The sequence below is a fragment of the Balaenoptera physalus genome (genome assembly GCF_965194825.1).
Source record: "Balaenoptera physalus genome assembly, chromosome: 17".
In the NCBI taxonomy this organism is placed as follows: Eukaryota; Metazoa; Chordata; class Mammalia; order Artiodactyla; family Balaenopteridae; genus Balaenoptera; species Balaenoptera physalus.
In genome coordinates, this window is record NC_138895.1 from 3,893,018 (window position 1) to 3,905,753 (window position 12,736).

General features: G+C 41.7%; 1 long non-coding RNA gene across 1 annotated transcript in view; it reads left to right on the top strand.

Moving 5' to 3' along the window:
• Nucleotides 1-10,823, top strand: part of LOC309646611 — a 36,333-nt gene extending 25,510 nt beyond the window's left edge. Inside the window, exons 2-3 of the long non-coding RNA XR_014255466.1 lie at nucleotides 3,157-9,969; nucleotides 10,287-10,823. This is a non-coding gene — a long non-coding RNA (uncharacterized lncRNA). The remainder of the gene's footprint in view (nucleotides 1-3,156; nucleotides 9,970-10,286) is intronic.
• Nucleotides 10,824-12,736: the final 1,913 nt, after the last annotated feature.

The window sequence follows — 12,736 nt, forward strand, 5'->3', positions numbered from 1 at the left end:
AACTGTCCATGTTCAGAACTTTTCTTCATCATCCCAAACAAAGCTTGTGTGTAATAAGCAATAACTCCCTATTCCTCTCTTCCCAATTTTTGGGAGAATTTGTTGCGCGCTTAGGAAGAAATTTGGGGTTTCATTGCATTTTCATCCAGCAACAGAAACGTTATTTAACTCTTAGAAATTTCTGATTCTGCCGTAGGCCAACCACTGAGGACATGGTTGACCACATGCCATAAAATAAATAGCCTTTAGGGTTCTTTAGACCCGGGAGAGCATCCTTTTGCAATACTCAAGAACTCCTCAACCTGAGAGATTTTTCATCTAATTGGAAATAAGCTAAGATCAACTGTTTAGCATTTGGGAAGCTGGTCCTAAACTGGAAATAAGACACAGGAGGGTTCTCTTTGTTTTTGCAGGTGAAATTCTTAACCCTAAGTATCGATGAGGTGGAGCTTACCTAAGTGGTAGCAATTTTAATAAAGAAAAATTTAGTTTCTGCTTTGAAATGATTTCCCAGAGAAGAGAGATCTGTGTCGATTTTTACAGCTCCACGGCACCTTCTGGGATGCTTTCATGAGAAGTCAGAATAACCCGAGAATGAGATGCTCTGGGATGGAGAGGAACCTCTGTGGGAGACCTGCTGGGGACCCCGAGATTAAGGTGTGTCCGGAGACCACTTGGAACAATGGCAATTTACAGCTTTGCCAGTTCCAGGCCCTTGCATATCTTACACTGCGAAAATTACTAAGCGAAAAGGAATTGTATTGAAACTCTGGGCAAAACAGGAGGAGAATTTATGGAGGATTAACTTTCTTTCATCTTCTTACCTTTCAAATAGGGGAACCAGCCCAACAAACTGAATTAAGGGGAGGAGGCTTCCTAAAGCCTTTGAAGTTTTTCTTTGCAAACAGAGCTGAATTTATCTGAACCCTTTCCCTTCAAAGTAAAAGCCTTATAAGCAACCGATTTTCTCTGTGCATTCCTTGCTCTTTGTGAAGTAACAGAGGGTATACAGTAAGAAAGAGGATCTGATGGGGGTGAGGGCCAAGCAGCCCTCTAGAATATTAATAAATGCTGATGAGCTCATATAAATGACAGAACAATTTTTTTTTTTTAAGTTTTCCTTCTACACTCTGGAAGCAGCATTAAAACCTTAGAATGGTGATAAGGTTAACAGGGGGAAAATATCCAAATAATGATATGACCTTAAGATGTTTGCATCTCGCTCTATTTAAATTCACCCAAAGCTGTCCCATGATGGGCCTTTCTGTGTTAAAGTCTCTGAAAAAATAAACAACAAAGTTGGGTGTAAAACGTTTCAAAATTGCCATAATTAATGTCTTACGTAGGTCACCAGTTTTTTTTTTAATTGATTGAAAGATTCTTTAAATTCTACAGTGCTTTACAATTTTCAGAAGTTTCAAACACATGATTTGGTATAATCCCATAATAACCCCTCTTTCCCCCTACCCCTCTATTACCCCTCTATTGCCCCTTCCCTCTCCCCACTGGTAACCACTAGTTTGTTGTCTATATCTGTGAGTCTGCTTCTTCTTTGTTTTATTCACTAGTTTGTCATATTTTTTAGATTCCACATATAGGTGACATCATACAGTATTTGTCTGTCTCTGTCTGACTTATTTCACTTAGTATGATCATCTCTACGTCCATCCATGTTGCTGCAAATGACAAATTTTCCTTCTTTTTATGGCTGAGTAGTATTCCATTGTGTGTGTGTACACATATATATATATGTGCCACATCTTCTTTATCCATTCATCTGTTGGTGGCCACTTAGGTTGCTTCCATGTCTTGGCAATTGTGAATAGCGCTGCAATGAACATCAGTATCAGGGTGCATGCATCTTTTGAATTAGTGTTTTTGATTTTTTCGGGTGTATACCCAGGAGTGGGATTGCTGGGTCATATGGTAGCTCTATTTTTAGTTTTTTAAGAAACCTCCATACTGTTTTCCATAGTGGCTGCAGCAATTTACATTCCCACCAGTGTAAATGTGTATGGATTCCCTTTTCTCCACATGCTCACCGACGTTTATTTGTGTCCTTTTTGATGATGGCTGTTCTGCCAGGTGTGAGGTAGTATCTCACGTGGTTTTGATTTGCGTTTCATAGATCACCAGTGCTGATGGCCACCCTACAGCCAGGATACTTTCCCCACTAAGAGTGTGCCCTGCAGCGGGCTCCCAGCATCCCGGGTTCCACGCCCTCCCTGCGGCTGCTCGGCTTGCCCCCTGCACAGCGCCTTTGGGACTCGCTTCCTCCTTTGTTTAGTAGGGGTAGGAATGCAGGGTAGCTCAGGAAGTGGCTCCTGGTAGGGATGAGGTGGGGGGTGGGGGGGGGTGGCATGAGATTATCAGAGATGTTCACTTTATGTGCTTTTGAAGTGCTTTGCATTGATTTTCTTTTACTAAGACGAAAAAGAGAACCTGTGGATTAAATGAAGCCATGTGTGTTGGCGGTTGGCTCATGTTTACAGGATGACATCGGATGTGCTTCTAGCTGGGAGGCTGCTGGCGGGTCTGCTGTCAGCGGATCCTGGGCAAGTGACAGGACCTGTCTGGGATCCCCCTCCCTCGGGGTAAACTGAAGGGTGTCGACCAGCCCTCTCTGCAGACCCCGGTGCTCCAATCTCGAAAAGCAAACAGTTGTAGCACTCGGAGTTGGGCTCTGGAAAGCAGGAAAGGATTGGGAATTCTGTGGTTGGCTGGGATCAGAAAAGGGGATCCAATCTACCCAAGGCAGCGAGGCAGGGAGCTTTCCCAGGCAGCCCTTTGGGCACGTTCCGTGCGCTCGGCCAACTCAGGCAGAGGTGGTGCTGGCCAAGCTCGGGGGCCCTCAGTGGGCAAGGCTTTCATTCTCCAGGTGTTCTTCCCTTCTTTATGGGCCCTCATCTCCCCGCTGGATATATGTATACATGGACAGTTTTAGTGCTGTTAACTTTTTTCTGCATCTAACATTATTTTCTAAATAATTTTCCATATTTTAGAATAATTTTAGATTTTCAGAAAAGTTGCAAAGAATACAAGATGTTCATGTATACCTCTCACCCAGTTTCCCATTGTTTCTCGCTCTCTGTGTGTGTGTGTGTGTGTGTGTGTGTGTGTGTGTGTGTGTGTTTCCTTTTCTGCTTGGTTTTCTAGGTACTGACCAGTATTTCACCCCCAGATGCTTTGGCACCTACATCAATGTCACCTCAAGAAGTTCGGGCACATCAAGTAAACTGTGAATCTAACCTTCCTGGGAGCGCCCCTCTGGATCTGCTCCAATCCTGACCGAGGACTCTCCTCCCCTCTTTTCTGTGCTGGATTTCTGGTTCCTAAAATCCCTATTTCTCTCTTCCTTGGTTTACTCATTCATAAGCTTTTAAAATAGATTTCTGAGAAAAAAATACACCGCCAATAAAATTTTGCATGTTTAAACATGTCTGTATTCTGGCCTCAGGCTTGATTGACAAGTCGGCTGTGTATAGAATTCTCGTCTAATTCCAGCACTGCTGTTGGGATGTTTGAAGCCATTCTGACCATGGTCCTTTGTGTGGGGTCTGTTTGCTTTATTTATTCTTTCTTTCTGGAAGTGTACTGGATCTTTTCTTCGTCCCCAGTCTTTTCCCATATATATTCCTTTTTTTAATACTACCTGTTCATGTTCCATGGTTGCAATATCTTCTCTTAGTTAATATTAGTTTGGGGGGAAATTTCTTCCCCCTGCATAGGGTCTTGTTTCTTCCAAGTAACTTTTTTCTGTTTGTTTTGGTCTCCTTCTCTCACTCCTTCTTAGTCCCTCAAAGTCCCTTCCTCCCTCTCTCTCTTTCTCTCTCTCTCTCTCTCTCATTCTTTGATGATAAACCGTTTCCTCAGATATTTGGTAACCTGGCTGCATGCTCATACGGGGGAAGACTGAAAAATAGATTAGAAAAAACAGTGGATGTGGATTGGATGCTCTGATGCTGGAAGTCTGCCGTCAGACGATGGGTCTGGGCGGCTGAGCTGCGCTGTGCAATCTTTCACGTGTACCTTTTAGGTGTTCCCTCCAGGGCAGGTCCTGCTCTCTGGGGAACACCTCCCGTCCTCTGCCTGGAAGAGGAAGCCTGCCCGCTAGCAGGAGGGTGCTGAGTGGGGAGAGGACCCGGGCCTCAGCAACCAGTCCCCTGGTCTCAGGGTTGTGGACTCAACTCGTGCTTGGTTTTCGCTCTCCTCAGAGAATTAACCTCCAGTTGTTGCTCTGGTGGGGAGGCAACTGGGGATCCCATAGTCGCTCATGTAGGCTTTCAATCAGTCCTCTTTGTTCGGCTGCCCTTTCACGCCTACTTCCAGAGGCCCTCAGTGGGGCGGTTCTGGAGGCTTCAACAGATTAGTAAACCTCTTCGTGGGGTTGTGTCACCTTGGTCTGCTTCCTCACATCCAGGGTCACTGCTGTTACCTCCTCTCTGTTTTCTCCTTTCTTGTGGATTTCTGTCTTAACAGAATCTTGTTTCTGTCATTTTAGTGGGATTTCAATAGAACCAAAAGTAGATGCATACCCTCCACTTGCTGCCTTTGCTGGTCATAGTCTTCGTTTTTATCGTTGTTGTAATTATTATGACTATTTTTTTCTCTCGATGTCTTTTCCTTTCATCACTTGTCTCTCCTGTAACAAAGCAGTTAGGAGAGAGTTTGCCCAACATTTTAGATAAACCGTCTTTGAATTATAGATTTCAAACCATTCATCTGACAAAAATTATTCTGATTTCATTTGGATGACACAGAGACCAAGGAAAAGAAAAACGTAATGACAGAGCAGAGCTGAGAAGGTGGCCAGTCAACTGTCTTATGCTATTCAACAAACTTCCATTCCAAGGGCAAATTTACGGCCACACTTGCATTCCACAGGAACGGTGCTTGCTGTCAGTAGGGTCAAAAGTCCTTGTAACATATACATGTATCTATTCTTTTTCAAATTCTTTTCCCATTTAGGTTGTTACATAATATTGAGCAGAGCTCCCTGTGCTGTACAATGACATGTATCACTGAATCACTTTGCTGCACACCTGAAACTAACACAACATTGTTAATCAACTGTACTCCATTATAAAATGAAAAGTTAAAAGAAATGTCCTTGTAACAGAATAATCCCACAGCAAAAATATTTTTAGGCAACTGTTGGCCTAGTGGAATAATATAGCATAAATCCCGTAAAGGCAAAAGTCGGCTAAAGCTTGTTGGCTTGTGTTTTCAGCAACATCCTACTTCTGAGAATGGCGGTGAGGTGGTGATAAAAATAGTATTTGGAACATATTATGAAAGATGAGATCACTTTATGGTCTTAACTGTTACCGTATTACTTTAATCTGATCATTAATGCTTCTCTACAATACAAACGGAAATCTGTAAATAACTCTGAGTTCCTTGACACTGGGAACTGCTATTTACTTTTTGGCACCTAAAAAAAATCACTCAGTTTAGGTCAGGCTTATGGTTTCCTTGATTTCCACCTGAAGCTTGAAACCTTTCGAGAAGTTGGAGGAAAACTAAAGACGACGGCACCCAAATTCAGAGCGATGCGTCTTCAGTGGGATCGTAGCAGTGTCGTACTTCGAAATGGAAGTTCCTGCCTCCACATTTATTCATATACTGGATAATTAAGCCGCTAAAACGAAAGCAAATAAGAAAAAATAGGAAAGGACACGAATCAGGAAACAGAGTATTTAACATCTGCAGAGTGCCTGTTATATGCGAGGCATTTTCATGTGCCTTGGTGGAGGCTGTGAAGGTACCATGTTGAAATCTTCACCATTTTGTTTTCTTTGTTGAACAAAAACCTTAAGAGGGCCTATAATGTAGGCAAAGTTGTAAGCTAGGGGTTTTCTGTGAAGAAGACTATTACTCTATTAGGTAGCCACTATCGTCAAGGAAATTACATCTGTATGTGCACTTACTGTGGCCACGTGCTCTGTGGGGAGCTTGCTGTGGAGAAATGCACATATGTGGTCTGTCCTCATTTTCCCAGATTCTGTGCTTGGGAATTTGCATGCTTGCTGATGTTATTTGTAACCTCAAGGTCAATACTTGCTGCACCTTCCCAGGCGTTCGCAGACACGCACAGAGCAGGGAAAATCTGCATTTCCTGGTGGGTCTGTTCTAGCCAAGGTGGAACCAGCGACGCTCTGTCTTCTCGCTCCAGCTCACACTGTCAACAAGTGTCCTTTTCCGGGTCGATTTAATGCCACATTTTCACACCTTTGTTGGTGATTTCACCATTTAAAATGTCCCCCAAGCGTCGGGCTGCAGTGCTGTCTTGTGTCCTAAGTGCGACAAGGCTGTGATGTGTCTTATGGAGAAGCTTCATTCAGACATGTTATGGTGCTGTGGTCCATGAATTCAAGTTAATGAATCAGCAGTATACATCACATAGAGGTCTTTAAACAAACACACATAAAACAGGGTCATGTATTGATCTGCTGATGCAAATGTTCTGACCAGAGACAGGGGAGAGACCTGTATTTCCCCAAGGAGCAGTTACGGTGTTGTGTAATTCAGTGTTCGCAGTGACTTCATAGAACACAACTCCTGCGAACAATGAGAAGTGACGTGTGTGTGTACATACCTACACACACATATATACTTCATGCACGCACATAAAGCTCTCCTCAAGGAACATAAATCTCATTGAGAAGATAAAATATAAAAATAAAAGAGGCAATGCAAATAGAAGCATTTGAGTGACAACTTAAAGAGATTAAAACGAGTTAACAGCTGAATGGAGACTGAACTGATGCAGTGAACTAATTCTTGGAACCCAAGTGAAACTCTCCTGCCAACAAAAGGGAGCAAAGACACCCGCTGCTTGGCCGCTTTCTGCTTATTTTTCAGTCAAACAAAGCCCTATTCAAAATAAGGACAAACGTACCCATGTTATATAAGACTCTTCCTTGCAGAGAGATTTCCCTCATTTTCCTCTGTAGATCTCTTCCTGTCTTCTAGGCAGTGCGATTAAAACTGCTGTTTACCGTCTTCTGGGCTGGTTTATGCTCCCTGAAAGTGACAGATTGTTCTGCTGGTAATCTACATCTGATCTGTCTTCCTGCCAATTTTCAATTCTTGTTCTTCTTATTTAGCAGTGGACTGAAGAGTTCAGGTGAAGAGTTTAAAACCAAAGTTTGTAACTGTCAGATGAAAAAGTTAACTTACAATGGTCATTCTCGGAGGAGGGTGACACGTACCAGTGTGACTTTTTCTATCATTAACGTGATGCTTGAAGCAACTTCAGAAATTCTGGCTGAACTTTGGCCAAGGGCTGGTTTCCTCCAACTCCTTCCTGAATTTTCTGAGACTCACAGAAGAGAGTTCATAGCTTAGATATAAAGATACACTGAGTCTATTAATTCAGTGTTGCTAGGACTTGATCACTGACCCACAGGCTTTGTTCGTGGGGGAAACTCTAAATTGTTTATTCTTTTTTCTTTCTCCGCCTCCCCCTCCCCTTCCCCTCCTCTTCTTGTCCTCCTCTTCTTCCTCCTTTTTCTTCATCTGTGCTCTTATGTTATTTCTCCAGAAGCACATCTTAGCTCCCTTTGGCTTGTTGTCTCTCCTCCTCCCTCTCTCCCCTCCCAGTGGGTTGGTTCATCAACCCGCTACCTTTACGCTGGAACAGTTAACCCTAGGTTTCCCCCAGGTTTCCTCTGGGCCCCCAGTTTCCCTACCCAGACTCGTGAGCTTCCTCCAGTCAAGTCCCGAAGTCATTTTACTGGGTGAGAATCTGTCTCCCACCCAGGATCTCCTCGTCTTAGCTTTTACTGGAGCATGTGTCCTGCCAGAGCCACAGGTAGTCTAAGGAGAACTTAGAACAGCTTATCTACATGTGGTCCTTGTTAAATGCCCTTGGCCTCAGTGGGCCTGACTGGGAAGAGGAAGTCCCTTGGCCACAGAACAATGAGCCAGGTGGCCTTGGCAAAAGCAGCCTCCACAGTTGTACATTTTCTTGGTGGTTGGCTGCCATGATGTGAATTCAGTGTTGCAACAGTAGACTGATTCAGTTACTCTAAGAAGCACCAAAATCTGTAAAGGTAGTCTATAGGAGAAAAAAGAGGGCTTCTTAAAGGTGTAAGGATTGAAATCACCAAATCCAACTCTTACATTTTACAAATAAATCGTCACTTACAGCGATTACATTAGAACCAGGACCGTAACTCAGGCCCACAGACTTCTAGCTTCCAACAAATTAATCAGTGATTGGCAAATGTATATTTGGGGTTCATTATTAATTTTTTTTTTTTTTTTGTCCACGCTGCACAGCTTGCAGGATCTCAGTTCCCCCACCAGGGATTGAACCCGGGCCATGCCGACAAAAGGGCTGAATCCTGGCCACTAGACCACCAGGGAACTCACTCATTATTAAATTTAATCCTCTTCTTTCATTAGTCAGTATGGCAAATTAGTGTAATTACTTTTTTTGTAATTAGTTTCAACTTTCTTGCAAATAGGTGCTTTTAACATGTTCATCAGGGTATAATTGACCTACCATAAACTGCACATATTTAAAGTGTACAACTTGATAAATTTTGATGTATGTGTACATTCATGAAACCATCACCACAAAGCCAGAGAATGAACATATCCATTACCATCATGTGTTTCCTGGAGCCCTTTTGTAATCCCTCCTTCTCACCCTTTTTGATCCTTCCCTGTCCCCCATTTTTGGCAACCATTGATTTGTTTATGTCACCATAGATTAGCTTACATTTCCTAGAATTTTTATCTAAAGTGCAATAGCTACTTATTTGTGTCTCTCTTTTTTCACACAGCACAGTGTTTTTGAGATTCATAGCCTGAGTCAGTACTTTGTTGCACCTTATTGCTTGGCAGTGTTCCATGGTATGGATATACCACAATTCGTTTGTTCCTTCACCTATTAATGGACATTTGGGTTACTCGCTTTTGGGGCTGTAGACAGTTTCTTAACCTTGGTACAACTGACATTTTCAGCTGGATAATTCTTTGTTGTGGGGGACTGTTCTGTGCATTGTAGGACATTTAGCAAAATTTTTGGTCTCCCTGATTATATGCCAATAGCACCCCCAGTTGTGACAACCAAAATGTCTCCAGATGTGGCCAAACATCCCCTGGGAAGCAAATTCACCTCCAGCTGAGAACCACTGGGGCAGCAAATAGTGCTGCTATGAACATTCAAGTATAAGACTTTGTACTGAACGTACATATGCTCTCATTTCTCGTGGGTGAATATGGGAGTGGAATAGCCAGGTCACATAGGTGTATGTTTAACTTTTTAAAAACCTGCCAGATGGTTTTCAAAAGTGGTTGGAAGTTCCCACCAGGAGTGTATGAGTGTTCAAGTTCCTCAGCATCCTTGCCAACACTTGATGTGGTCAGTCTGTAAATTTTGGACATTCTCATAGGACTGAAGTGGTATCTCACTGTAGTTTAATTAGCATTTCCCTGACGACTAACACTCTGGAACATCTTCACATGCTTCTCTTCTTTGGTTGAGTCTCTCAGCGATCATTGTCCTTCGTTGCCTGATGGCCAGTGTCTTAAAAACCATTGTTTCGTGTATGTTGTCCAGTTCTTCAGTTGTTTCTGGTTGAGGGTAGGATCTGGTCCCTGTTACTTCATCTTGGCGGGAAGCAGGATTCTCAAAACCTGCCCGTATATATTTTTCTAGCAGTTGCTCACAATAACACAACCCCTGCTGTCATCATCTTCTCTTTTTCTTCAACTTCAAATCCTTAGACTTTTGATTCTCTTGCATTTGGCTTTGAAAGTTACCTTGCTTAATGAAGAGTTTATGTCTTGTGTTTTCTTTTCTCATCCTTCTGCAGTAACCTTTGCTACTACATCCTGAAAAAGTTACCGGGGTAGCTAAATGATGTTCACAAATTTGGCAGTCAGGATACCTAAAGGGATTAAGAGGACAAACGGGAGGGATGGACAGAGGCTGAGAATACCATTTCATCCCAGGTAGTTTTTTGTTTTTTTTTTTTTAATTTATTTTTATGTTTATTCTTGGCTGTGTTGGGTCTTCGTTTCTGTGCGAGGGCTTTCTCCAGTTGCGGCAAGAGGGGGCCACTCTTCATCGCGGTGCGTGGGCCTCTCACTATCGCAGCCTCTCTTGTTGCGGAGCACAGGCTCCAGACGCGCAGGCTCAGTAGTTGTGGCTCACGGGCCTAGTTGCTCTGTGGCATGTGGGATCTTTCCCGACCAGGGCTCGAACCCGTGTCCCCTGCATTGGCAGGCAGATTCTCAACCACTGCGTCACCAGGGAAGCCCCATTCCAGGTAGTTTTACTTCTGGTGTCTTAAAAGTTAACTGGCATAAAATAAAACAATTGATAAAATGGGTTTTATTGAAATTAAAAACTTCTATTCTTCTAAAGAATAAAGGTTAAGGCAAAAATATGGAAAGCCATGGATTGGGAAAAAGTATTTGCAACCTATACAACTTTATACAAGTTATGCAACTTAATAATAATAAAGGTCAAAGGTTTGAAAACCACTTCACAAACAGAGATATACGAATGGCCACCCAGCACATAAAAAGAAGCTTGTCATCCCTAGTCACCGGGGAAATGAAAATTAAAACCACAGTGATACTGCTACACATCCTCTGGGATGGCTATTATTAGGAGGACTGACAGTGTCACACGTCAGGTAAGACGTGGAGGAACCGGAACTCCCATATGTTGCTGGTGGGACTGCAAAATGGTACAGCTGCTTTGGAAAACATAATGTATGACTTAATTTATATGAAATCCCTCCAAATGCAAACAGCTATAGGGGCTGAAGGCAGGACAGTCTGTGTTGGTAGTTACACAACTGTATACAATTGCCAGAATTCATCAAACTTTACACTGCAAAAAGAGAAATTTTATTGTATGTAAATTATAACTCAATAACGCTCTGAGTAAAAGTAAACTGGTGATATTTACATTGGAAAGGTAGATGGGGAATAATTATTTTCTGTAGTCAACGGTATAGCAGTGTAGCTTCTGACCTGTCATCTAATTCAATTTTTAGACTTCTTTGCTCCCTGTTGTTAGGCTTTTTTAAGGAATGTTTTGAAGAAAATGATATAAAAATCTTTGAAGTACATTCAATTTTTAAATGAAAATTTCAATATAAATACTATGTAAATCACTATAAACATGCTATAAATCAACAGCAAACGTGCAAACATGTGATTAACAATTGAGGCTGAGGAATGAAGACAGAACACAGACTCCATGTATTTTACTACTTTTGCTTTACAAATGTGTGCTGTTAGACTGTGATTTAGTTGCTCCGGTAAAGCACTGAAAACACGCTGGAAGAAAGAGCACCACTGAAAACGTGTTCTTTCCGCACTGAGGAATATTCAAATCGAAGCCTAATTTGACAGCTCAGTGTTATTGGTCCAACAATAAATAGTGGTGTGTTCAGTAGTGACCTCTTTTTCCCTTGGGTCTTTGAAACCTGAGATCCGCTTTGATTTCTTGAGCCAAAATGTCCACGAATGGAAATACTGCCAGAATTATGCTTAAAAACATAGGCGGTAAGACCATGGAAACATAGAAAGAAGGGCCTTGAATTGTAAATTGTAAAAATTGTTAATTGTACATTGCAGAGGGTTTTTAAAAACACAATTTCCGGAAAATCGCTTGCATTTCTTTTGAAAACAATTTTTATTTTATTATTTTTTATTTATTGAAGCATAGTTGAGTTACAATGTTGTGTTAGTTTCTGCTGTACAGCAAAGTGATTCAGTTATACACACACACACACACACACACACACACACATATATATATATTCTTTTTCATTATTCTTTTCCATTATGGTTTATCACAGGATATTGAATATAGTTCCCTGTGCTATACAGTAGGTCCTTGCTGTTTTTCTATTTTATATATAGTAGTTTATATCTGCTAATCCCAAACTCCTAATTTATTCCCCCCTACCTTTCCCCTTTGGTAACCATAAGTTTGTTTTCTATGTCTGTGAGTCTATTTCTGTTTTGTAAATAAGTTCATTTGTATCACTTTTTTTAGATTCCACATGTAAGTGATACCATATGATATTTGTCTTTCTCTGACTTACTTCACTTAGTATGATAATCTCCAGGTGCATCCATGTTGCTACAAATGGCATTATTTCATTCTTTTTTATGGCTGAGTAATATTCATATATATATATATGAATATATATATATGCCACATATATGTGAGATATATGTATATACACACACACACCACATCTTTATCCATTCCTCTGTTGATGGACATTTAGGTTGCTTCCATGTCTTGGCTATTGTAAATAGTGCTGCAATGAACATTGGGGTGCATGTATCCTTTCAAATTATGGTTTTCTCAGGATATATGCCCAGGAGTGGGATTGCTGGATTATATGTTACTCTATTTTTAGTTTTTTAAGGAACCTCTATACTGTTCTCCACAGTGCCTGTACCAATTTACATTCCCACCAGCAGTGTAGGAGGGTTCCCTTTTCTCCACACCCTCACCAGCATTTGTTATTTGTGGACTTTTTGATGATGGCCATTCTGACTGGTGTGAGGTAGTACCTCACTGTAGTTTTGATTTGCATTTCTCTGATAATTAGTGATGTTGAGCATCTTTCATGTGCCTGTCGGCCCCCTGCGTGTCTTCATTGGATAGATGTCTATTTAGGAAAATCCCTTGCCTTTCTAATCTGCAGTGTATATAGAGCAAGGTGCAGAGATCTGATGTCCAGTA